General features: G+C 46.2%; 1 long non-coding RNA gene across 1 annotated transcript; it reads right to left on the reverse strand.

Moving 5' to 3' along the window:
- Positions 1-5,729: 5,729 nt before the first annotated feature.
- LOC132248733 (uncharacterized) lies at positions 5,730-26,389 on the reverse strand. Its single transcript, XR_009460086.1, has 2 exons — positions 15,415-26,389; positions 5,730-7,965 (listed from the first exon to the last, which is right to left on the reverse strand). It is a non-coding gene; the product is annotated as an uncharacterized LOC132248733 (long non-coding RNA).
- Positions 26,390-27,463: the final 1,074 nt, after the last annotated feature.

A 27,463-nucleotide genomic window follows, 5' to 3' on the forward strand; every position in this document is an offset into this window, starting at 1 on the left:
CCCTAGCCCTACTGTCTGTCAGCAGAGATGACCCGAGCAGGGTGCGGGGCCTGGGGCAAATCAGCCTGGGCGGGGCCCCACCCCCAGACATGAGGAGGCTGGTAGCAGATTCAGTGAGGGGGGAGGGTGGTGGGCAGCCAGATGCGCCAGATTCAGTGGTGGATTCGATGGTGGGGGGGAGGTGGGGTGCTGAGTGGAAAGACGTGAAGCTGGCAGCAGCACAGAGTCACTGTGCCACTCTGCCCGGCTCCACAGGGCCCCCCAAAGCGCAGGGCCCAGGACAGCCCTGTCTGTCAGTTGCAAATTGCAGGCAACTTCATTCAGAGAAAGGGGGAACTTCTGCTAGGTACCAACATTACACTTTTACTAGTATAAGTAATCAAAAGTCAGTCTAAACCCAGAACAGAACAGGTATGCATAGACTGATTTAAAAATGACAGAACCTAGTCTAAGGTAGGCAGCCAACAAGTCCCCTCAGCCCCACCAAAGAATGAATATCTGTCCTGCTCCATATGGATCTAAACTTGCAGAAAACCATGTAATTTCGATTGATTCCACCCCAGGCATTTTGAATGTCTGTACCTAGCCCTGAAGTGGCACTAGACACATGTGCCTACCACTGCTACCATAAATCCACAGCTGCAGGAATGAAGGGCCATCTGCCCCCTCCCCCTCTTTATCATCTGAGAATTTTTAAAGGGCCTGAGAGACTTGCTGGCAGCAGCCTACCTGAACATACTTTGCTGAGCTAGAATCTTTTAGAAGAACAGGAACAGTTAGAAATTGAATAGCCAGGGATTGATTGAAATACAACAGATGCTTCATAATCTAGAGACTTGCATTCCAGCATGTGAGACATTAATAAATAATAGAGAGCTGAGAAAAGCCAAGATAATGCAGATGGAATTTTTTTTTACTAGAAATGAACGTGGAAAAAAAATTAAAGCCATATGCAAGTTCTGTTTTTCTGAGTATGTGATACGTGTAGGTGGAATGGAGAAACACATGTGAAATTCTTGGGCTAGGTGTCCAGCTAGTGTCAGAGATAGAATACTGCAGTTAAACAACAAGAAGGGAAAATGTGATCTCATCAAAATATACTCTCCTTTTTATTCTCCTACTTCATTTTTGACAGAGAAATCAGTAACAATGATTTCTTCTTCTTTTAGTAAGAATTTTGGTAGTTCTTGGGGTGCAGCATCAGTCTTCAGACATTCATCAATTGGTAATTAAATGTTTTTTGGATCAAGCATCAAATGATCAGAAAAAAAAACCTGAAAGTATGTTAGCTGGGAATAATTATGGAAGCATAACACTCTCTGATATAGTTGTAAATCATTGTACGTTAGAATTTTTTCATAAATTACATCCAATTTATACATTTACAACATTCCACATAGGAGACAGCTGGCAGGAAAACTTCTGAGTGCTCAAGATGAAAAAAGAAAAACAATAATAATTGGTGTTTGTATTGTACAAGCTCTAACAGATAGAATAATAGTTGGATATTCTGTGCAAATTTTGGTGTCAGTGGGTGCATCTACATGCGTGTTTTATTGAAGATTAGACCAATTAGCTCTTTAGTATAGCATCACAGGGTATATAGACAAAACAAAATTTCCCATTTATGTCGACGCAACTGCGTTTGTATTTGCAAAATCTGGGATTTCCCGCTGCTTTAAAGTGCATTTAGTGCCTTAAACTAACACTACTCAGAGATGTTTTAATTTGTGGCACTTTCCAGTTACACTGCTCCAGCTGTGGATTTTGTTCACGTAAACAGCCAGAGACTTCAAAGACTTCTAATTAATCCCCTTCGCCACGAGGGGGCACTGTGTTCCGGCCTCCAGCCATTAGAAAAGTGTTTTCTTTTTTACCCTCCTTCACTCCTCACTCCTTCCTCACAGCATGCAGGTCGGAATGGGTCTGGTCAGACCAATTATTATTATTATTATTTCAAAATGGGGGAAAAAAATAATCCATTAATTTTCTATCCCCTATTAATTTGTTGCAGTTTCTACGGTCAGAAGGGACCTGAACAGATCATCAAGTCCGACTCCCTGCCCTGGGCAGGAACGAGTGCTGGGATCATAATACCCCAGCCAGATATCTATCCAACCTCCTCTTGAAGACCCCCAAGGTAGGGGAGAGCACCACCTCCCTTGGGAGCCCATTCCAGAGCCTGGCAGCCCTAACCGTAAAGTAATGCCTCCTGATATCAAGCCTGAACCTGTTCTCAATCAATTTGTGGCCGTTATTCCTTGTTAAACCAGGTGTGCCTGGGGGAACAGAGCCTCACCTATTTTCAGCTGGTCCCCCCTGGTGAATTTATATTCAGCTCCCTTTGGGGCCCCCCACCACATATAGTGTATGTCCTCCCCACTGCCCATGTACTTTGCTGTCCACTCCCACCCCCGCATGTATCCTCCACCTGCAACCCCTGCACCCTCCATCATGTGCTGCCACTGCAGTGGCCATAGATCCCGACGACAGCTGCAGCATCGCTGTAATGGTAAGTTTTTTCACAAGTAGTTTGAAACTTTGGAGTGAGTGAGTGAGTGGTTACATGACTTCCTTCAATATTGCAAACCTTCTGAATTTTATCACGTTCCATTTCAGAACCATGACCAAAAGTCCAAGGGCAGCAGGACACTGCCTGCCAGACCCAACACCCAGGATATGCAGGGTCCCGGGTGATATTTAGGTAATATGTCCCACCTACCTTGTTTGGGGGAGGGGGGGGGGGGGGGCAGGAGCAAAATTCTGTTTTTTCGTCTGTGCACCAAACCCCGCTCCTCCTAATTTTCTTCCTTTAATTTTCCCCCCTCCTCGCAGAAAACTTTCCAGGCAGAACTCGCTGGGGGCAGTAACCAGCCCACAGCACAGTGATGAGGAGTAGAGGGGTGGAGTGAAGATATAAAAAAAAAAAGAGTGAAGATATTTTGCATATATTTTATATTATTAAATTCTACATAGTTATTGTTAAAGCTGCAGCATTTTCAGTAAAGTTTTATTTTTGCCCTATATAAGTGTCATGTTCTCTTTGGCATGGGTGGGTAGTTGGGTTGGTTTCGGAGACCGCACCCAGCTCAGCATGGTGGGAATTAGGGATGTGCAAAATGGCACTGTTCTGTTTTGCCTTGAGTTTCGAGGTTTGGACAGAACAACATTTCATATCAAATTTCATTTTGATTTGAAACAGCTGTGTCATGGCGGGGTCCTACAGGAGGGCTGTGATCTCCTTAAGACCCCCTCTCCGTGCCAAGTTGGCTCAAGGGCACCCTCTATTTCTCGGCCGCCATGTCTTTAATGGTTTAAATCAGTTGGGAGGCTGCCTCACGTCTTCTTGGACACGGTCCATTGTACCCTCTGGCCCTGTAGACTCCTGGACCCCTCGTGGGTCTTGTCTTGCAAACAGGTGCTTCAGAGCACCCTAGCCTTATGGGCTATGCATGATCTCATTATAGACTGCTGCCCACTCCTGGGGCTCTCCTCGCCCTCTCTCGGGGCCTTCTCTGCGCCGTCGCCCTCTCTCGGGGCCTCAACACACCCGTACTGGGGCTTCTCAATGCTGCCCCCTTCCGGGGGCTCTCCGCGCCCACACTTGGGCTTCTCAATGCTGCCCCCTTCCGGGGGCTCTCCGCGCCCACACTTGGGCTTCTCAATGCTGCCCCCTTCCGGGGGCTCTCCGCACCCACACTTGGGCTTCTCAATGCTGCCCCCTTCCGGGGGCTCTCCGCGCCCACACTTGGGCTTCTCAATGCTGCCCCCTTCCGGGGGCTCTCCGCGCCCACACTTGGGCTTCTCAAAAGTGCCCCTCTGTAGGGCTTGCCATGCCCATGCTAGGGCTTCTCAAAAAGTGCCCCTCTCTAGGCCTGGGGTCTATACACCCTGTATGCTGCGCCCTCCTGGGCACCGGGGTTCTCACATTCCGCTGTGAGGCCCCTTTGAGGATACTGTGCCCTCACTGGCGCTGGGGTCCCCACGCCACTGTGGGATCCCCCTGAGTACACTGCGCCTTCACTGGCACTGGGACCCCCACACCACTGTGGGTCCTTATGAGGCCTCCTCCAACCCCTTATAGCCTCACCCAAACCACCATTGTAATAAACAACCACAAAACAAACACAAGCCTCTTGGCTACAACTTAAAGCTGCCTGGCTAAACCACGTTGCACAAACGCCCTAGAGCTGCCATCCATAACTCTACTTAAGCGGTATCTGTGGTTCTCACTGCTTCTCACATCATGGCTGAGGGAGCTCCTGCCTCTCTGGCTGCTGGCAGGAAACTGCCAGCCTGGCCTCAGCCCGGGGCTTTATAAGGGCCAGGCCTTGCCCCTTACAGCCAGCTGACTGCTGTCAGGTGTGGGTCATTTGCTGCCTCCAGTTGCCCTGGCAACCCGCAGGTGGGCTCTTATTCCCTGCTAGGGCTCTTTTCTCCGGCAGTTTCCCCTCTCTAGGAGCAGGGCACCTTAGTGCTCTGCGACAAGCTGTTCCATTTTGCTTCGTTGAAACAATAAGGCTGCTTCAACGTTTTGCTAGATCAGCCAGGGATGGGAAGTCAGCCCAGCTGGACTGACTTCCCATCCCCAGTGCTATGGTTGAAACATTTTGACTTTTGAAACGTTTTGACTAGCCTCATTTTGTTTTGAGGCTGTTTCAACACCCTTTGTTTCATTTTGATTTTGCTGGTTCGACCTTGAAATGAGTCGAAACAGTGTCAAAACGAAACGGCTGGTGAAACTTCTCATAGCCCTAGTGGGGATGCTGTGCTTGCAGGGGGTGTTATGGAGTCATGGCATTACTGGAAAGAGCTGCAAAGAGTTTTAGAGTGGACTGTTATCACAGGGAGGGAGGTGGAATGCTTGTTAAGTGCTAGCCAGGGTGCAGTGCAGCAAGCATGTCTTGTAAGAAAAAAAGCTAAACAACTCCACCCACCCCCAGTGGCAAACAGACAATCTGCAAAACTTCTCCATGCATGGACCTCCCACAGCCTTTAGCAAGTCTTTAAAGATTTCAGTAAGTCTGCATTATAATGCATTTCATATGCATGGTTGCCAAGGGGGTGGGGGGTTGGAGTTAACGCCTGCTGCCACAGCTCCAAAACAGCTTCTTTTTTTCTTTGCAGGCTGTACTGTTATGGGAGGTGCAATACAAAAATGATTTTTTTCAATGCTTTCTTTGCAATGCAAAGTTTTCTTTACAAAATCCTGCAAGCAGCATCTTTCGGAGCTAGTTTTGCAGACTGCTTCTCCCCCACCTCCCCCGCAGAGAGCTCATCAAATTTTGTTCAGCATTGCTTTGTCCTCCCTTGCCATATCTCTCCTCTCAGCCTTCTCAAAGTACAGGGAGAAGGAGGGAAACAAGGAGCAGCATACCCAAGGCAGCCGAAGGTAATCTCTTCAGCTACCTCTAGGCCTCTCCAGAATTAAGTGTATTCAAAAGAAAGCATTGTGGGAGAAGTTCTTTTCATCCAAATTTAAGACATTTGTAATACCTTCTTGTCCTACACTAGGTATTGGCATGTCCTCATCAGATGGGTCTCAGCTAAGCAGGGAGATGCTACTTAGCCAAGGCCATAGTTTCAAAAAGCACTCTACTCCCTATTGAGATAAGTGTTATGCAGCAGATGGCTATCCCCAGACATATTATTGTTGCACAAACTGCTAGTTTCGTGCCCCTGGAGGCTTGTCCAATTTTACCTCTAGGAGAGAGTCACACACACTCAGGCTGGGTCCACATCAAGTTTATTGTTTGCAAACAGATCGACAAGGGAGCTGAGTCGCTCAAATCGGAGTCGACCCCGGGTTTTGCCCGCGGGTCCATTTTATAGCTTACCTAAACAAAGAACTTTAGCGTGTCATGCAACTATTGGCAGCTTTACAGTTTTTACTGTTACGTCTAAGTTTCCACAGGATGTCAAAGTTTCCAGGCTAGACCCAACTTATTATGGGTTAGGTTATAGCACATGTGTGTTTTTAACAGGGGGAACTGCGGCAAACTTAATGTCCTTTAGTAACCCCTTATCTCATGTAACTCTAGGTCACTTAAGTTCTATGTGCAAAGCAGGCCTCAATCTATATGCAGAAGCTATTGCAAGTTATGTCGAATACAGAAGCATTTTGCAAAAAGGCATTATGTTTAAATTCCAACGTGTTTGTACCACAACTCCCCCCTCAAGATGCTTTCTAACTCTAATTTTAATAATCGTCAGCGATGGCTAGCCCTTGGTAATGTATAAGCATTTCACGGTTGACGACCGACTGAGCGGTCCATCTCACAAGGGTCATGATGCAGGGTATAATACAGGGAAACAAACAGAGCCCTGACATTAATAGACAAAAAGCCATTAAACCCCCCTTTAACCATCCAAACTGGGGAAGCCAGGATTAAAACCAATCAAATTTCCACCCGTTCCAAGTTTGGACTGGGACATGCGCTATCTTTTCCATGTCATCTGCTAAAGTTTTTATCAATTCACCATTATCATCGATTTCGACGCAACAATCGGACAAATTAAATTTTTTGCACACCCCTCCTTCACTGGCCAGTAAATAGTCAAGAGCTAACGGGTTTTGTAGTACTGTAGTACATAGTTGGGTGAGCTGATCGCCGATCAGGCGCAGGGCTGCGGCTGTTTTGTTGGTAACTATCTCTACTACGGCTTGGAGTCTAATAATGCGGTTTGTCAAGTATGTGGGCTCTCTGCCAACTACGTTTGGCTCCCAAGTTGCTGGACTATAGTACTGAATGATTCTCTCTGCTGGCCACTCATCATTTCTCCACTTTTGGCCCCCTCCTGCCGCTATTCTCTTGAAGGAGATATCAGTGCTGCGTTTTGTTCGATGAGTTTTGGGTTGTGTTATCCAAACACCCGGAATTAAAGCCCCCAAATAACAAGTCCCAGCCCAATTGGCAGGAAGCTGTCTATATGCCCATCACCCACAAATCCACCATAGTCCACAGGCTTCATCTGTGATGGTGGAACGAGAGCTCATTAAAGTTAGAGTTAGTGAGCTTCTTTTTGTTGAACTCCCACTCACCTTGGTACCATTTCGATAGTGGGTACAATTAATGCCCCAAACTGAAATCCACTCCTTACCCAATAGGCAGCTACAGTTGTCAAACTTGTTATATGAGACATTTGCACGTGTCCATGCACCCTCCCAGGGGGTGATCTCCTTAGAAATCCATGTTTCCTTGCACCTTGACTGTCCCACTCTAAATCCACCTCCGTGTTGGGAAATGCAGATAGATCCGGTAACTTTTGCCACCATAATTCTCCCAGAACCATTGTATCACAAAGAGAAATTCCGGTTAAAACCCCAATCTGAGACTATACCAGTCCTATTGAGGGGGATAGGCAAGAAAGGGACTCCCTCATCACTAGAAACAGGAGTAAGCGCATACAAAAGACAACTTTGGTTAGTTAGAGCCCGGGCTGAATCCTTGAGAAGGGCCACCCATGCATTTCCCACCCATGGGTTTGCAGGTGGGCCTTGATTATATTAGACTTTGAAGCTTTATGGCTAGCCTTATTGAGGGTTGTACGCGAGTTTTGGGAACACTTACAGCAACGCGGCTCTGGGTTTGATATACCTAAAAGGAACACAAATCCCAATAGATAGATTAGTGTCCACATCTTTGTAACCGTAATTTTAAACCTCCAGCAGGTTCACTTTTCTAATTGTTGGCTTCTTGTTCCCAGGTGTTATCAGCTTCCGGAATGACCATACCCTGGGAGTTGGTGTCCTCCTGATGAAAAGGCTTCACCCTCGAGCAATGGGTCCACTTATCACTGTTTGATAAGCTAACAGCTGTGTGTGTAGTCAGTAGCACCTGGTAGCGTCCTTACCACCTTTCCGCGAGGGGATTCTTTCTCCACTTCTGCACCAAGACTTGGTCACCTGGTTTAAAGTTGTGGATCGGTGCATCAAGCGGGAGGCTCTAGAAGGGTGCAGCAAACCTGTGTAGGGAAGACAAAAGACTTTAAGGCAATAACATGTTCCCAAACTTCGGATTTTCCCAAGTCCACAGTAACCTGTTCCCTCCACCCCGCTGGCAAGACTCTGGGAGGCATACCAAACATTAATTCAAAAGGTGACAATTTAATCCCTCTACATGGTGTGCTACAAATACGAGTTAAAGCCAGTGGGAGTGCCTGCGACCATTTCAAATGAGTCTCAATACAGATTTTTGTTAACATAGCCTTTAGCGTCCTATTCATGCACTCCACCTGGCCTGAACTCTGGGGGTCTCCATGGAGCATGGAGTTTCCATTTGATGTCTAAAGCTTTGGACACTTCCTGTACTATTTTCCCCACAAAATGACTTCCTTGATCTGACTCAATAGACTCAGGCAACAGAAATCGGGGTATTATCTCGTGAAGTAGCACTCGTGTCACTGTGGATGCGGTAGCTGTTCTTGTGGGGTACGCTTCCACCCATCCAGTTAGTTGATCGACCAATACCAGCAGATAACAGTAACGACCGAACTTTGGAAGTTCAGCGAAGTCAATCTGCCAAGCTTGTCCAGGATAATGGGCCCATGGTCTTCCTCCCATAGGGGCTGGTGGTCTTGCAGGTTTTGGGTTTACCTTCTGACAGGTCGGACACTGAGAGACCACTCTCTGGGCTTCCAAATAAAGTCCTGGAGCCACCATTTGACGAGTTAACAAGTCTCCCATCGCAGTGCCTCCCATGTGAGTGGAATAATGTAACCGGTGGAGTATATCTCCCAATAAGCATTGAGGTACTAATACTTTCCCTCCAGGTACGATCCACCATCCCTGAGGGTTCTTAATAGCCTTGAGCTCTGCGGCTAGCTCATCTGATCCTGGGCCATACTTTACTTTACAATCTTCTAAGTAAAAGGGCACCTCATGGGCCGAGCCCTGAAACACTGCCTCTCCTCCCATCTGTGCTGCCTCTTTGGCTGCTACGTCAGCCTTCGCATTTCCCCTTCTCTGGCGCTCATCTGCAGCCTTGCCATGGGCTTTTACGTGCACCACAGCCACCTCTTTCGGTAGCCGGAGGGCTTCCAATAGCATTACAATCTGTGGCCCATTTGCAATCTTTTGTCCAGAGGCCGTGATGAACCCACGTTCTTTCCACAACAACCCATGGGCATGTACAGTGGCAAAGGCATAGTGCGAATCTGTAAAAATGTTTACCCTTTTGTCTTTTCCTAATACCAATGCACGTGTCAGGGCAGTGAGCTCTGCTGCCTGTGCTGACCAATTTGCAGGGAGTTTTTCTTTCCATACAGTCTCAGTCAAGGTTACCACAGCACACCCCGTATGCCGCACGCCATGTACACTACTTGAACCATCTACGAGGAACTCCTCCTCTGGGTCCTCAAGTGGGTCGTCTGCCAAGTCAGGACGAATTAGTACTGTCTGACTCAATACCTCTAAGCAATCATGGCATGGAGGTCCCGGTTCTGGCATCAGGGTGACTGGGTTCAAAGCAGTGGTGTGCTTGAAGGTGAGGCCTGGATTAGATAGGAGAAAGATTTTATACCTGGATTGTCTGGAGGGGTTTAAAAATTTCCCTCCCTCTCCTCCGAGGATCTGGGGAACCCCATGTGGTGTATGTATTTTCATATCCGCTCCCATAACAATCTTTTGGGCCTCCTCCACAAGAGTAGCTGTGGCGGCGACAGCCCTCAAACATGCAGGCCACCCCTTTGCCACCGGGTCTAGGACCTTGGAGTAGTAGCCCACGGGCTTCCAAGTTGGGCCTACTGGTTGAGTTAAGACCCCTGAGGCCACCCCTTTATTCACATGCACATACAGTCTATAGGGCTTGCGCCCATTTGGAATTATCAACGCTGGGGGTTCCAAGAGGGCAGCTTTCAATAACTCAAATGCATGTTGGTTTTCCTTAGTCCATTTCCAATTTGTGAGACCCTCCTTTGTGAGGGACTCATATAGGGGCTTGGCTTTTCCCCCATAATCAGGAATCCACAGTCTACAAAACCCGGTTAGGCCCAGGAAAACTCACAGCTCTTTGGGGTTTTGGGGGGCAGGCATATCCTGTATTGCTTGAATTCGATCTCTACTCAGTCCGAGCCCCCTTCTCAATCTCATAACCCAAAAAGGTGACCTTTGGCTGACAAATTTGAGCCTTTTCCCATGACACTTCATACCCTTTCTTTCCCAGGGTATTCAGCAAGGATTCTGTCGCTCTTTTTCCTGTCTGCACATCAGGACTTGCTACCAATAAATCATCAACATACTGCAGCAGCGCCACCTCAGGGTCTCTCTCTTTCCAGTGCTCCAAGTCTTTTTGCAATGCTGTTCCAAAGATATGGGGGGATGAGACAAATCCCTGGGGCAACGCTGTCCATAACAACTGAGTCTTATGATACGTGTCCGGATCTTCCCATTCAAAGGCAAACTATTTCTGACTATCTTTGTGTAGCGGGATAGAGAAAAAAGCATCTTTTAAATCTAACACAGAAAACACCTTGGCATCTGCTGGAACTTGGGTCAGAAGGGTGTGGGGATTTGGGACCATAGGATGATCCACTAAAATCTTTTTGTTTACAGCTCTCAAGTCTTGCACTAACCTGAAGGAGGCGTCATCTGCCCATATACATGAATCAACATTCTCTAAAATCTCAGTTCCTTTGGCTTCTGACACAGCCTCGGCTGCCCGGAGGGCCATTTGGTAATTTGAGCCCTGTTTCACTGGCAGCCGCATTACAATCAGGTTTTCACAGAAGAAGATATTATCTTGCAGCTTTGTTAAACTACAAAGGCATGCTCCAACATGTTATTCCCAACTTTCGTGAGGAGGGGCTTACACACAGGCAATCTGGTTCGTCTTCTCTCAATACCTTTTACAGCTTTTTTCTCATGTGGGGGAGGTGTTTTAGAACGGCTTGTGTCAGCTATCTCTTCCCGATCCATTTGGTCTGTGTCCGGTGGTGTTTTAGCCTCATCCCTGCGCCTTAACCCTTGAGTCAGATCTCCCTCACTATCAGAATTAAAGAGGACCCAGGGCTTTCTCCCAGCATCTTAGTTAATTTACGACGAGCCCGACGTGCTGTTGGATGAGGGCGCTTTGAGCAGTTTTTTCCTGAATACAACATATGTTCTCAAACAAAAATAGGATCCTTTACCAGACAAAATTCTAGCTGGCAATAAGGTTTTAAACTGACCTGTATTTAATAAGGTTCAGATCCAGTCACCATGATTTTGAGCACACAGAAAGACACAGGAAAGGCTTATTTAGGACGTCCAGGCTGCTCAGTGCCTTGCCCCGCAGTTTTTACTGCCCAGACCCAAGGCTACTGACCCGACACCGGCTCATACAGTGGAAGGAGGGAGGGAAACACAAAAGGGATTCTTTCACTCTTGCCCTTGACAGAAGATACTGGGACAACGGATTTGGGAAAAACAAAATCACTCAGACATCTGTCCACTGGGTCACGAGGAGCCTTGCGTTCGACACTACCTTATCAGACAGAATTGGGGCGGCTAGACTCAGCCTTAGTCCCAGACCTGGTCAGTGGCTCATTTTTTTAAATACACAGACGCACATTCATTCAGTCAGACCTACCTCTCCCCCCACACCGCCTTAGTCAGATTCACATCAAAAGAACCGGCATCTGGCCATCCCACTCCAAATGATGGCCACTCTAACAGACAAAAAGTAATCAATCTTTCTTTTGACATTTCTACCCCGTAATCTCCTTTGAATTTACTAAAGTTTCTTAGCATGCGTCCTAATGGGGTTGCAGAGTTTTCTTCTCGGGAGCTACCCGAACCCATTGTGTCTATTCAGACCTATTTGCTGAATTTCAAAACAAAGTCCCTGGGGCTAATGTCCAGACCTCTACACTGAACACCAAAACCAATATCCAAAATTCCAAAAATCCCCGAAAGACTATTCAAGTGACACAAGGAAAGCGAATACTTACTCCTGCCAACACCCTGGCGCCGTCTCTTTGGACCCTGCTCAGCCTGGGTGACTCATTCAGTGGAGAGTCTTTAACCTCCCGGGTGTCCCGACTCACGTTCCCAGTGACCGTGACAGACTCCAAAAGCGGTCTGGTGCGCACTTCACAGACACCTTTGCCGGTCTTGTCGTCTGACCCCGGGATGGGCCAAGGGCCTCTCCTGGTTGGCTCGCCAAATTGTTGCACAAACTGCTAGTTTCGTGCCCCTGGAGGCTTGTCCAATTTTACCTCTAGGAGAGTCACACACACTCAGGCTGGGTCCACGTCAAGTTTATTGTTTGCAAACAGATCGACAAGGGAGCTGAGTCACTCAAATCGGAGTCGACCCCGGGTTTTGCCCGAGGGTTCATTTTATAGCTTACCTAAACAAAGAACTTTAGCGTGTCATGCAACTATTGGCAGCTTTACAGTTTTTACTGTTACGTCTAAGTTTCCACAGGATGTCAAAGTTTCCAGGCTAGACCCAACTTATTATGGGTTAGGTTATAGCACATGCGTGTTTTTAACAGGGGGAACTGCGGCAAACTTAATGTCCTTTAGTAACCCCTTATCTCCGTGTAACTCTAGGTCACTGAAGTTTTATGTGCAAAGCAGGCCTCAATCTATATGCAGAAGCTATTGCAAGTTATGTCGAATACAGAAGCATTTTGCAAAAAGGCATTATGTTTAAATTCCAACCTATTTGTACCACATTACTGAGGTGCCTAGAGGGGAGTCCAACCAATCTGAAATATGGGCCCTGACCAGCTTTGTGTCCAGCCTACAAAGCTACTGCACTCACTCCTGCCCCTGGCTAGCTGCAAACTGCTCCCAGGTCCATCCCCTGAAATCATGCAGGAGCAAGTACAAATCAGAATTTTTGGTCCTCATCTTTATTTTTTTCCACAAGAAATTGAATTGCAATCAATTCAATTGTGAAATCACAATTAAGCTAAAACAGTATAGATGTTTTGTTTTTTACTCCACAATGCCATTGGTAGTCAACTGGTGAATACATTTTTTCACAGTACAGCCATTGCCAGCAAATGTAATACAATAGGATAAAACACCAATTCACAATATGCTCCCATGGTCCCTTGAGTAATTCCTTGATATGATATGGATGGATAAAGGGCTTCATGGTGGGAAGGCAAGAAGGAGGGAGGCAGGCAGACATCTAGCCTGGTTACTGGTCCTTCCTGGTTACTGATGACTGTGTGACTTTCATGGAGTCATGGCATTATTGGAAAGTTGCAGGGTGTGCTGTTATCATATGGACGGAAGTCAAATGCTTGGCTAGTGCTAGTCTGCAGCCGCCAGCATTTTCTTGCAAGAAAGAAAGCAAACATACCCACAACGCTTAGTGAGGGAGGAAGGGGCCTCCTCAGGTGGGGGCCCACAGGCTTGGTGGCAAAGAGTCCCTACCAGGGTCCCCCAGGCATGGTTGGGGCCCCCTCAGGTGCAGATGAATGGCCCAACTCAGCTGGCTGGCTCAGTCAGGCCATGCTACTCTTTGTTGCATTGTAACTTTGGAATCTTTGCTGGGCACAAAGCTTAGGGAGGGAGGGAGGGAGGGAGGGAGGGAGGAGTGTGCAGGTGGGTTGGGTGGGGGAGAGGGATAGAGGGAGGCATCCTGCACCCCCTTCCTGGTTATTGAACATGTCCCTTCAGGAAGACAGCTGGTTCAAGGGGGTGCCCTAGGCATGGTGGCAAAGGGGCCCCCTCAGGTGGGGTGGGGAGAGGGATGGAAGGAAGCATGGGCAGGGAGAGAAATAATCCATTAATTTTCAACATCCTCTTAATTCTTTGGGCCCCCCCCACCACCTATAGTATATGTGTCACACACCCCCCCGCCCACCCATATACCCTCCTGTCCTCCAACCCCTCCATGTATCCACCTCAGGTGGGGGGAGGGGGGGATTTCTACTATCTATTTATTTATTTAAAATCTTCCTTCTTTCCGCAAGTCAGAGAAGAAACTCAAGGAGGAGACAGAGTGGTGGGTGGGTATCAAAAGACATGTACCCCAGTCCGAATTTGCTGGGACATGACCAGTAAACAGGTGTAGGGTAAGAGGACTATATGAAGTGGGCCTTCAGAACTTGTGCAAATCGAGCTGATGCTCAGGCCAAAGCCAGTGAAGAAGCCTCAGCTTCTGCCACTGCAGTAGTCATAGCTCCTGAGCACTGCTTGCTTTGTGGCCAGCAATGATTCCAAAGTTCCAAGGGTGCAATGGAGAGGTGTAAGAAATAGAGAGATGTAAGGCAGAGGTAAGTGCGGTGAAGAGCCTACTACCCGGACCACAGGGTCTTGGCCAGCAACCAAGAAGGCGGCCTCTGCAATTCAGAAGATAAACTCAAGCTTCCTTAGTGGAAGACACCACCTGCAACCCAAGCCCTCTGCAGCAATAAATGAAATGTGCTTGCACAACTTGTCCAGCTTGTACTGATGCAGGATATGACCAGTAACAAGGAGGAGGGTGAGAAGACTACGAAAGGCAGGGAGGATTTTTCCCCAGCACACTTTCCCCGAGTCAAAAGACATGTACAAAATTTCCCAAATTTGCTGGGACACTGCCAGTAACCAGAAGGAGGGCAACAGACTATATGAAGTGTCATATAAGGTCATTGCTTTGTGGCCAGCAATGATTCAAAAGTTACAAGGGTGCAACGGAGAGGTGCAGAGATGGGCAAGTAGGGTGAAGAGCCCACAGGCCTGGGCCTACTACCCAGACCCCGGGAGGTAATTTGCCGGAGGTCTTAGCCAGCAACCAAAAAGAAAGCCTCCATAATTGTGGCCAGCAACAATCCTTTAATTACAATTCCATAATACGCTGATTAGCAAACAGGGCCAGCAACCAGGAGGAGGGCTAGAATAATATGAAATGGATCTGCAGAACTTGTGTAACTCTTACCATACTTGAGCTGATGCTTGGGCCAAAGCCTGCAAACAAAGTCTCTACAATTCAAGTAGTACACAGAAGAAAAGCCTCAGCAGTACTTGTAGCCAGCAACCAGGAGAAGGAACTAATACAAGTTCAGTAAGGGCTGTATGTAAAACAGAAGGGTATGCATCTCTTCTCAACAGGACTAGAGGGACCTAGAGAAGAGCTTGAACCAGGTGGTGGGCATTTTCTTCACCCCTCCCTCCCGGGGGAAAGAGGAAAGGAGAGCGCATAATCACCTGTCTTACGCTCATTATCTGCTTTCTCATCAGAAGGAATCAAACTGTAATTATGAGTCTATACAATATAAGTCTATATCATGCATTGGCTATATATATATGGTGGAGGCACAGGATGTGTGTGATGTGTGCAAGGTGATAAGGTTACCTGCTTTGAAACACTGTAATAAGGAATTGAACCGTTACAATCATTATTGACCATTAATAAATCAGCATTAATATTACTATAAACTCATTAATATATTACTACTGGAATTAATAATTGCCTCCTATTATTAGTATTACCTGTTATTAGAAGTCTATATCAGGCAGGATGAAAGTCAACTATAATTATAATGCATAATAGTTCAATTGTTGAGAGTATCCTGAAGGAAGTATTGCCATCCTCTTCCTTTTTCTTTCTTTCTCTTTCTGCCTCTTGTCACACCAACAGGGATTGATCAGCCTGCAGCTAGCAGTGGGAGGGGATCTAAAAACTGGAGGGAGGGAGGATAGAAAGAGCATCAGAATTTGTATTGATGCCTCTTGTGCACCTCACGTACCTTCCTTCATGCCCATAAAATTCAACCAGCCCCATTTACAATAAATTTAAACTAAACAATGCATTCCCCTCCCAAGCGGCTATGACTCTATCAGGGTTCAGGGCAGTGGTGTACCAGCAGCGGCGGGCAGCACAGCTGTCCTGGCATGGACACAAAGGGGGCACCTGTAGTGATAAGGGTTAGACTTTGGAGACAGTTCCTTACAAAGGAATGTCTTATCACATGAGGAATTTGAACATGATCCCTGGAGATTAAGGAGAACTGTACCAGGAGAGAAAAACAAACACACAGGAAGAGAAAAATAAGAAAAGATTACTTACCTTAAACAGGAGCCGTGATGCAACAGGAATCAAAGAAAAACCTGCACAGCTCATTAGCTGCGCGTTTAACTCAGCTGAGGCCGGCCAGTGATGTCATGAGGGAGCCCCGCACAATGGCGATAAAAGAAACGGATGGACAAGGGAAGGGGGGAGAGAGGAAGGACCCGGGAAGGGCGGGGACACCCGGCCCCTCCCGGGATTATCTCCAGGAGGGAGGAGCAGTGAACGAGAAGCCGCAGGAGGCTCCTGACGCTTGTCAAACCTTGAGAAGGCGGGAGCCCACCACTAACGCCGAAAGCAAGAGAGAAGCGGCTCTGCCTGCCGGCAGAGGTTCCAGCAGCAGGGAGAGCATCAGACGCCACACGGGAGTTGCCTCCACAGGTGGGAGCGGCGTGGGTCAAAGGGAGGAGGAGAAGCCTGGCTTGGAGAATGAGCCACAGCGGAGGCAGCCAGAGAGATGTCACAGCACTCTGGGAGTCCTCCTGAGGGAGAGGGAGATCCGGCCTCCTACAGGGGAGCAGAGCAGGCTCCAAATAAGAATGCTGTAGGGAGCAGAAAGACAAGACAGCCCAGGGCTGTAGAGGCAAGGGAAAAAGGAGAAGATAGAAAAGAGAACCCGGGTAGGGGTTCACTCCTAGCCAAGGGGTAGAGAGAGCTTGACACCTAGGGTCTCTGACGCAAAAGGCCTGGGAAGGGAGTGTTTTTCTTTTGAATGGTTAATTTTCGTTTCCCCGAGTGAAGGGGTTGAGAAGTAGGAAAAGGGTCGAGATAGGGGGAGAGGCGGTGCATAATTTAGTACATGGCCAGTTGTGTTGAGGGCAGGACTAAGTTTCTCTCAGGTTAACTCAGGCCCCACGAGGAAGGTGGACAAAAACGACATAAGACGGAGGAAGACCGTCAGACCCAGAAGGCGGTATCTGAGGAGAAGCGTTGACCCGTGAGGTTCTGCGGTAGTGGAGGAAGAGGTACTGGGTCGCAAATTTGAGACAACTCATCAAGGTGGTGTGAGGATGGGGTGTAGGGGTGGCAGAGCCCCGCTAGTGACCACCGGGACCCTGCGTCATGGAAGACCCTGGCAAGCCACTTCCCCACCACTAGAAAACATTCAAGTCATGGCAGGCAGGATAGGGGAAGGCTTCCCGAGGAAGGAACACCAGCATGGCGTTTTCTGGGGAGGTTGCAGGGAGAACACCTTTCCGGGCAAAAGCCAAGGCAGCATGTGACTGTTAATTCCAATTTGTGAACACCAGGTCTCGAATAAACAGTCACGTGCTGCCTTAGCTCATGCCCGGAAAGGTGTCCTGTCCTTGGCAGGGCTCCAAAGCTTGGTGTATCCCTCAAGGTACCCCAGTGGCCTCCTCTTCACCCCTTGTAGCCACTCCTGGTCCACTGGTCTAAACTGAAACATAAAGGCAAGCCATTGCTTTAACCTTAACACTCCTGCTCTGGGTAAACAAATATAAAGAAAAGGTGAGCTGTCACTTTAATGTAAAAAACTTTCGCCCACTCTGGGTAACACATGCTGAAGCAGCACTCCTATTGGTTCTCACCCTTCTGGCCTTGGAGGCAGAAGAGGGTCCTCAGACTCTCTCCAGACTGCCCAGCTGCCAGGTGTTTGCCTTAGCTATCCCTGCCACTGCCATATCTGCAAGCTCATCCAAGTGTTTACCTTGAGCCACTCAATCCTCCCTGCTGCTGCTTAGATCTTGGCTGCTTGTTCACTTAGGCAGCAGGCAAATTAGCTGTCTCCCTCTTTTTGGGACAGAAGCTCTGGCTCCCTGTTACACAAGTGTTGTGTGGCTGTGATGTGCTGATAGATTAAGCATTTCTTGCTAAGGGTCAAGGCTGTGCTTCACTTGATGGCTGTTGGACAGGGGAGAGCTTGCTTCTGATAAACTGGGCCAGGTTAGGGGGCTGTTTGAAATACAAGAGAAGAAGGGCTAGGAATATTTCTCTCAAGGTCTGATCTTTGTCCTGTATGGGTTTGGTGGAAGAGGGAAGAAACTGCTTTTCTTGTCTGGTGGGGTTAAGAGAAGTAACAGTAGCCCTTACACTGCAGTAAGAGAAATTTAGGTGAGGTATTAGGTTTTCCTAAGTTTAAGACTGCTAAGCACTGGAATAGATTACTTAGGGAGCTTGTGGGATCTCCATTTCTGGAGTTTTTCTTAACAAGAGATTAGATAAACATCTGCAAAGAATGGCTTAGGGGGAGCTGGTTTTGCTTTGGGCCTGGGCCAGATGACCTGAGTGTCCCTTCTAGACCTAGAAGTATTTGAGTTGGACTAATAAAAAATATCTGATTTACCCAAAGAACCTTTTCTGCCCTTCTAGACCTATAACTTTGTACAATGTATGACTTAATGTGTGTGCTGCATGTCTAACACAGACTGATTAATTGCTTGTATTCAAAGCAGTTGTGCTAAGATGGTTGTAAGTGGGTGAAGGATCATTTCCTCTTCTGGAAATTTCTTTCAGTTCTTTCCTGAACTGCTTTTCTTATTCTCAAATAAGTCTCATCCAAAATGAAAGTCCATTTTTCTCTGTGTACAGAAGACAGGTGAACAAATTAACATGAGCAAATATCTGAAGAGCATAAGCATCAAGAAGAATTAATTGGTTCAGTAGCCAGAGGCGAAATGATGCAATAGGCTGAACACCAGGGAAAGCTTTGTTGCAGTGAAATGCAGTAGGCTATTGATTAATCCAAAGGAAGTAACAGAATACCACTAATTGAAATACACTGAATATAACATTAGAATAATTTGCTGTTCAAAAACTTCATTGACAGAGTTAAGATTCACCAATATTTCTGGAAAATTGACCAGGGTAGCACATGTTGTGAGGCTACTTCCTGTGAATTACAGCTACCTGCTTTTATTTGAGCACACACATTCCTTTTATTCAGGTAAAATGAAGAGGGACATGCTTAATAACATTTTCATTTTCTAATTAATGTTATTTCTTGACTATACACACACACACACACACACACACACACACTATACATACACACACACACACACACACACACACACACAACTATACATAGTATATTGCTAGTACGCATGTGTATATCTATATAGATATATATACATACATACACACACACACACACACACACAACTATACATAGTATATTGCTAGTACGCATGTGTATATCTATATAGATATATATACATACATACACACACACACACACACAACTATACATAGTATATTGCTAGTACGCATGTGTATATCTATATAGATATATATACATACATACACACACACACACACACACAACTATACATAGTATATTGCTAGTGCGCGTGTATATCTATATAGATATATATACATACACACACACACACACACACAACTATACATAGTATATTGCTAGTGCGCGTGTATATCTATATAGATATATATACATACACACACACACACACACACAACTATACATAGTATATTGCTAGTACGCGTGTGTATATCTATATAGATATATATACATACATACACACACACACACACAACTATACATAGTATATTGCTAGTACGCGTGTGTATATCTATATAGATATATATACATACATACACACACACACACACACACACACAACTATACATAGTATATTGCTAGTGCGCGTGTATATCTATATAGATATATATACATACACACACACACACACACAACTATACATAGTATATTGCTAGTGCGCGTGTGTATATCTATATAGATATATATATACACATACATACATACATACACACACACACACACACACACACACACAGAAGCAATCTCATACCAAGATATCTGCATATTTAACATTAAAAGAAAAGGCTGGGAGCATTAATCTCTGTTAAGTATCAAGCCTCTGAATCATTAAATCGATCCTTAAAGAGAACACAAGACCTAACTGACAGTAGAAACACTCCATATATTTGCAGAGAAACCTGGCTGTTCATAGTAAATAGCATTTGAAGTCTGTCCACTGCATCAATAAATCCCAGTTTAATATAGCAAGAAATGTTTACTGAATAGATTCTACTAGGCTTAATTATGCAGAGATTTGCTCTACATAGGACTGTAACTGGACTAGGAGAGAACTAACAGGTGTTAAATGTGTCTAGTATAATTAAGTGAAAGCTTTTCTTCCTGACCTCAGCTGACATTACATTAAATCCTGAAGCGGAAGGGCTTAGATTTATCATTTTTATCCCATATGTAGTGTAATTACAAGAGCTATTTTTATTCATGTATGTCATCCATTTATGAATCAGACCAAGATGTGGGTTAAGATCTTCAGCACTGAAGATTCAATTCCTTTGCCATCTTTTCACAAATTTAATCAATTACATTTTTCTATTTAATTATAAACAACTAGATAGAGATGAGGCTTTTCAACACAGAGTAGCAGTACAGTGTTAAAAATGTTTTGTAAGTCATTGCCTTCAGATGGAAATAATATGTAATGTGTTGATTTACATTAGTCAACTAGTGGCAGTATTTTGTCTTTGAGTACATTACACGGATCATTTCATGGCATGAACATGGCTTGAACAGGTTTGCTCAAGGCCTCAACATTTATACAATCTCTCCAACTACCTCTTGAAGCCAGCCTCAGACCCATCTTGTTAATAATAGCAGATGCCACGGTCCTTTCACTGAAACACCAGGCCTTTGGGTTACAACACACACTGGTGTGGCCACAGAAAAATTCCTTAGTAATTGCAGTAATGCAGGCTGCCTTTTCCAAGCAAACCAGCATTTATTATTCATCTGAAATACTAGTAGAGCCAAGTCATATTTGAGAGGCAGTCTATATCAGCAAGAACAACTGTCCCAACAAGGCATCTCCTTATGAAGTTTGCAACTATCCCTCATAGTAGGGATGGAGTATTATTGTAGCTGTGATGGTACAGGAAATTCAAAAGAAGCAAGGTGTGTTTTGGTGTTATTGGAATAACTGTATAACTTGGAAGACATGTTAGAGAAGCTTTTGGGCACAAAATTGCTTTTTCTCACACCTCTCCCTCTGCAGACACATGTTTACACAGCACACTACAGTGGTGTGTGTTGTGTAGGCCCCGGATCGTGCTCGGCTATCAGTAGCAGTGTGACATATCTTCTAGAGTGCTCTGCTCATCCCAGGCTGACTGCTGGGTAGACAAAGTGAATCTACTCTGAACAGCAACATAAAAACCTGAAACTGGAAGAGGCCTCCTGAGCCATCAAGTCAAGTCCCCTGTATTTACAGGCAATCGTTACTCAAATGAATCCTCAAACCTTCATGCACCAAAAGCATTTCATAATATGCCTCAGGTAAAAACCAGAGAGATGATGGTACCACCACTGCAGCAGCAGGAAGTTGTTGTTTAATATCTGCTTGGGATATCCTAGGGAAAAAGACTACGCTCCATGCTAGAGAAAAGCACAAACTGTCATCAAAATCCTAATTTGGTGATTGGTATTACCCTTAGTGGAAGAGACAGATCCTTTAGCCAGAAACCCCTCAGTTCCTGTTACTGGAAGAAACATCAATCCACTTCAGTTAAAACTCCTAGCCTTAGCTGTGGCCGAAATCTGAATGTCCCAAAAGGAAAAAACCAAAAACCCACACAACTCAATAGCCTGTGGCATTCATGAAAGGGACAGAAAAAGTACTTCTTGGCCCCAACTGGCAAAAGCCCTGAAGTACAGGATTACCAGAAGCCCTCTACACTACAGAGCTACATTTTTACTCCCAGACCTGGGGGTGGCAAATTCAGTAGAACCAGAATATTTTGCAGGCTTAGTTTTCTAACCCCCCTGAAAAGATGAGGTTTTGGGAAGTATCTGGGGGTATTTATGGCATGGTTTGATGCAGCTTTTACTTCAAAAGGTGCCACTTCACTATGAGCTGTGGACTAGATGAGCTCCAGCTAATCAGAAAAGCAGTGCCTTTTGAAATAAGAGCCACAGCAAACAGCCAAGTGTCTCATTCTTAATTCAGCAATGTGCTACGAAATTGTTGAATTAAGAATACACTTTGGATACAAAGTGACTCAGGTTCTTCTGTGCATGATTCCACAGGCTTTAAACCAGACCCTTTTCTTCTGGACTCCAGTTCCTGATATTATCGACCAGACATTGAGATTTCCATTGTCTATGCCAAAGTGCTTTTTTCCTGAGGTGGGTGACCCTATTCAGTTTTTTATTTCATATAAACCCAAGTATATATGTACTATTTATATGTCCTAGTTCTCCCAGGCCAGTGTAGAAATTAACAGACCCCCCCATTAAGTAACATTGTCCTGGTAGCTGAAGTAATGAAGCTTTCTAAAGCAACGTTCTCTAAATCAAGGGAGAGAAAGAGAACAAACAACCAGACGTTATAACTGTGAAAGGAGAGTGACCTGTCCAGTAGTTGTGACCAGGACCATACTACATTAGGGAAATTTCACAAAAACCCAGTTCAGCTCCCATATAGGGACTGCATTAACTACTGATAGTATCTGAAGCATCATCCAACCTAATTCAACACGTTGTAAATGGACCAAATCTTAAGACACACTAGATTCACTAGGAAACTCACCAGATATGTCTACGCAGCAATCACCCTGGGATGCGCACTCTAGGAGATCTGTCCTATCTCATGAAGTCACCACTTTTCACCCACTCCTTATGAATAGCATCTCCTCCAGGACTATCACCATTCAGTCTCTCATCTTCAAATCCCTCATTTGCTGTGAGCCTTCTTATAAAGACCAGCAGACAGCTTTAACATCTGACTTTGCTCCCTCAAACCAAACACTTCAATACCAAAAATATTAATTTTATAAGCAACAGTAGCATCAACGTGATTGGACCAAAAATATTAATTTCATAAGCAACAGTAGCACCAACATGACTGGAATACGGCTCAAGCTTCATCTTTTAGCGTGATGCAGTTACTAAACTTCCAGCCACTTTGCCAGTTGTTTTTACCTTCCCTCTGTGAACGTTAATTCTTAAGGAAATAGTTTATGGCAAGGGTGGCCAACCTGAACCACATACCACAAGTGGCATGGGCTGGCTGTGTGTGGCATACGGCAGATCAAGGAGAGGACAGACAAGCAGCACAGTGGCAGATAGGGCAAGAGACAGGAAGCAGAGCAGCAGATCAAGCAGGCAAAGGGGATCAGAATGGCACTTGGAGAGGGTATAGAGCTAATTTGCAGCACTCCTGCCCAAAAGGTTGGCCCTCACTGGTCTGTGGTACTGACAAGTACAGGAAACGGTCGCTATTTTTGGGTTTGGCATTTGCGGTTTCAAATATTCGCAAGTGCCAAACCCGCATCTTAAATACACTTACAGGAGCTCCACGCTTGCCGCCACCAGGCTCCTGCCATTGCCAGTGCAGCTGTGCTCCCCCCCAGCCGCCAGGGACACTGCAGTCATGACATTCATGAACACAGTGCCATATTTGTGGATTTTGCCATTCACATGGCTCTCATTCATGTGTATCCCCCACAAATGGCGAGGGTCGCCTATAATTGACAAATAAGTGTTCCATATTTAGCTGCTGATAATAACCACTAATATACTACCTATCATAAATTTCCCTCTACTAATGCCATATATTATACTACAATCATGTAATAGGGCTTCTCACTTAACCCTGTTGTATATGCGTTTCCTCATCTCTAAAACAGTAATACCAGCTTCCTGCCTCACAGGTGAGTTAGGATTAATAATATTAAGTGATATTAATATGTTAAATACTATGGGGTAGCCGCTTAATAGAAAAAAACTATCAGCTGACTTTTCCTAATGGTCACTACATTCACAAAGCACAATTCAAGCAATATGACTTTAATCAATTTTTGAGCTATTGCCTGAGCTGACTCCATGATAGGAAGCCAAATGGAGGCCTCTTGTTCCTCTATCTGGCAGAAAACCCATCCAATCCAGAATACGGAAAGAAAAGATTCAATGTACAATTCAGGCAACAATATTCTCAGCCACTAGCAATCTAAGCAAGCAATCCTTCAGTCTGCTGAAGTGCATATGTATGTCCCCCCAGTGATGGCTAATGAGCATTCAAGTTATCCCTTCCCTGCTCTACAGAAGTCCAGGAGATTATTTTTTTTTTAGTGTTAAGCTGCAGGCAAGCTTTATGAAAACTATCTGCAAAAGTGGCTTGCATATAAAAGTGCCTATCCAGGCATTTTTATATCTTGACCACTTCTGTAAAGCAATCCTGTTTGCTTAGGATAAAAGCATGAATGTATGCAAGTGGACACTAAACATTACAAACATACTTTGTCCCTGTTTACACAGTATGCACAATTTTTGCACTTCATGGACTCGATTAAACATCAGGTCCTTTCACTTCTGATCAAATCATTTCCTTGGTTTCAGGCACTCATGCAATGCAGGAAAGTCCACACATTAGTGTAACTAGTGATGGGTGACTGGGGCACGAGCCACCAGCACCAAGTTAATAGGGGCACCACAGATCTACCGTTGTTTATTGCCACCAGCAAGGGGAATCTGTGGAACTTGGGCAGACTCTAGGCTTTGGCCTCAGGGAGCAGTGGTAGGAGTCACTTGCAACCTGTGAGGCAGTTGGGGGCTTATGGGGGTCACAGCCCCAATTCCCTTTTCAGCCTTGGGTTCCCCCGACCCCAGTGGGAGATACCACAGCTGCAGAGGGAGATGCTACTGAATTCAGTGTTGCAAAACCCCCTGGCAACTGAAATCAGCAGCACTGAGCAACAAGAGTGGCTGCAAGGTCCTTACATTAACCCCTTGGCTACTGGCCACATTGACATGTCCACCTGCAATGACATCTCCTAAAGTGGGCAACAGGGAGAAGCATGAGATTAGTGAGCAGACAGAGACTACTGGGACACAACCCCCATGTTGCCAAGGGCACAATTCTTATCCATTAAACCCCTGTGTCTACATCAGGAGAAAAAGGCTGAAGTTCCTACTTACAACCTCCCTCCATTTCTGTCGCATCCTTTTTTGCCTTTGTGGGAGAAACAAGGGTTCTAGGGCCATAAAAATCTCAAGGACCACTGGAGGGACAGGGCCTCTAGAGCAGGGGTGGTCAAAATGCGACCCATGGGCTAGATGCGGCCTGCTAGGCCATTCTATCCGATCCGCGGGGCCCCTAAAAAAATTAGAAAATTAATATTTATCTGTCCCTGGCTGCCTGTCATGAGGCCCTCGATGGCTTGCCAAAACTCAGTAAGCAGCCCTACACCTGAAATAATTGCCTGCCCCGGCTCTAGAGGGAACCTAATTACTTTCAAGATGGCTTTAACAGAGTCCCACCTGCAGAAACTCCACTTGTCAGGGCTACTGCCTTAATCAAGATGCTACAAAGGACAGAGCCTACAGCCAAAAGGTAACAATAAGCTGAAAAGGACAAGACCATGAGATAGATGGGTTTACTGCAGCCTTGCCCTCCTCTTAACTAGTCTTCACAGGATCTGACTGAAGAACCAAGTCACAAGTTAGAAGGGATTTGTACACAAACACCAAGATCCCTTAACTGAGAAGGGTCAAGTGGTTTTAATTAGGCAACAGAAAAAAGTACTTATGTAGCCTTTTAAAATCACACCTGAATTTGAAATGCTTTAATCTGGAGTGCATTAGTTCTGTACAAAGGCACATCAACCCATCTCCCCCCAGGTGAAGTGCTATATGAAATGCCAAAGCCAGTGCTGTTGCACCACACCAGCTAGAAGGCTGATGAGGAGGAAGTTGGTGGCCCTTGTGCCATAATCCCCGAGGCTTCCAAGAATAGCTGAGTTAGATTGCCAAAGCCTTACAGGTATTTGACACCCCAGTTTCTGCTCAATGCTTCCTGACACTGCAGAGCCGGTCAATTTCATGCATGCTGCATTTCTAGTGGGAACAAAGAATGGATTTCTACCAACTTTTCACTCTCCAGCCTCTCACTGAACACTATTGCAAGGTATTGGCTCTGCTCCACAGTTTGCAGCAGTAATTGCCTACTTGGTCTTTTTCTCCCTAGTCTTCCAGCACATCTGTGAGCTATCATGACAAAGAATAACAATCAAGGCTCCACAACCCTTGCACTCAAGGCATCCCCTCCAGTTCTGCTATATGCTCCACACATCTGAGAAAGTAGAAATAAAGGACTCCTTTATGGACAGCTTTGAGATTCCCCTGGGACCACTTGCAGACAGGGCAAGTCTGAACCAGGAGACAAGCAGACAGTCCTGGAGACCTGGAATAACGAAGAGTGGTGGCAGAATTTCAGGAGAAGTAGAGCCACATTCCTCAAGCTGGCCCCAAAGCTCCAGGGCCAAGCTACCAGCCTGCATGTAGCCATGCCTAATGAGAAGCTGAAGACAACTGCTGTCTGGAACATGAGTAATTGGTGCCTCCTGAATCGCGGGGGGGGGGGGGGGGGGGGGGGGGGGGCATCCGCAGAAGCCACCAACAGCAGTGGCCCTGTCAGGGAGGGGAAGGGGAGGGCACCAGCCCTGCCAACAGCATCGGTGTCAGCTGTCAGGGGGGCACAGGCCCTGTCAGGGGGGGCACGTGCACCCCTGTGCACCCCCTACCAGTCACCTACATTCTGGAAGCTAGCAACCTCCCAAAATTCTCCAGTCTGTTGCCAACTACTTTGGCATAGACAAGTCCACAACTGGTTCACCCATCCACAAGATGCTAGCACCACATTTCTTTTGCCTCTCCAATGCACAAGAGATCAGTATCAGGTATGCCCATGAGCTTTTCATACTGCATCAATACTGGTCATCAATAGAACCTACACTGCCATCCTGAGCCTAAAACACCTGTCAGCCCATTGCTTTGAACCTGGGGGCCTAACCACTCATCCCAGTCTGCTACCTCCCCAGCTGAGCGCACAGGCCAGGCAGGTGGACAGAACCCTCCATCTGGGCCTAGTCACCAACCCACTTCCTGCCACTGGAGTGACTAGCCAGGGTCAGCTAACCTTACACTCCAATATAAATTCCTGACCCAGAAGGGGAAGTGTGTGGGCAGCAAGGCTCAACCCATACCTAAACTGTGCCTCATCCCTCTGCCAGCTGTCTGATCCATCAGCTACCTTACTTGGCTTGTCCTTGAACTACATTTTCCCTGACCCTTCAGCTTCCTAACCCAGCCTCTTTCTCAACTTGATTCCTAACCTGATCTCCTATCTACCCAACCCAGCTTGCCTTCTGACTCTGTGCTCTGCCCAACCTTCCAGTTTTCTGACAGCTCTTCAGATTGACCTTCTGGCTTCCCAGCTTCCTGACACTCAGATTCTGTGGATCCTTAGTCCTGGTTTCTTTCACCTGACCCAGTGTGACAACACCATGGTTTAGAGTAAGTCAGCCACAAAAACGACTTCTCCATTGTGCTGCCCCAGGGGGTCTCAGATTACTGAGGCTGGTCCACCCATATGACTACCTGGTAGTCAGGCAAAGTCCACAGTACAAGGGCCTTCAGGAATTCTAGCCGGGGCCCCGATGACA

The sequence above is a fragment of the Alligator mississippiensis genome, chromosome 2 (assembly GCF_030867095.1).
Source record: "Alligator mississippiensis isolate rAllMis1 chromosome 2, rAllMis1, whole genome shotgun sequence".
NCBI classification, from domain to species: domain Eukaryota; kingdom Metazoa; phylum Chordata; order Crocodylia; family Alligatoridae; genus Alligator; species Alligator mississippiensis.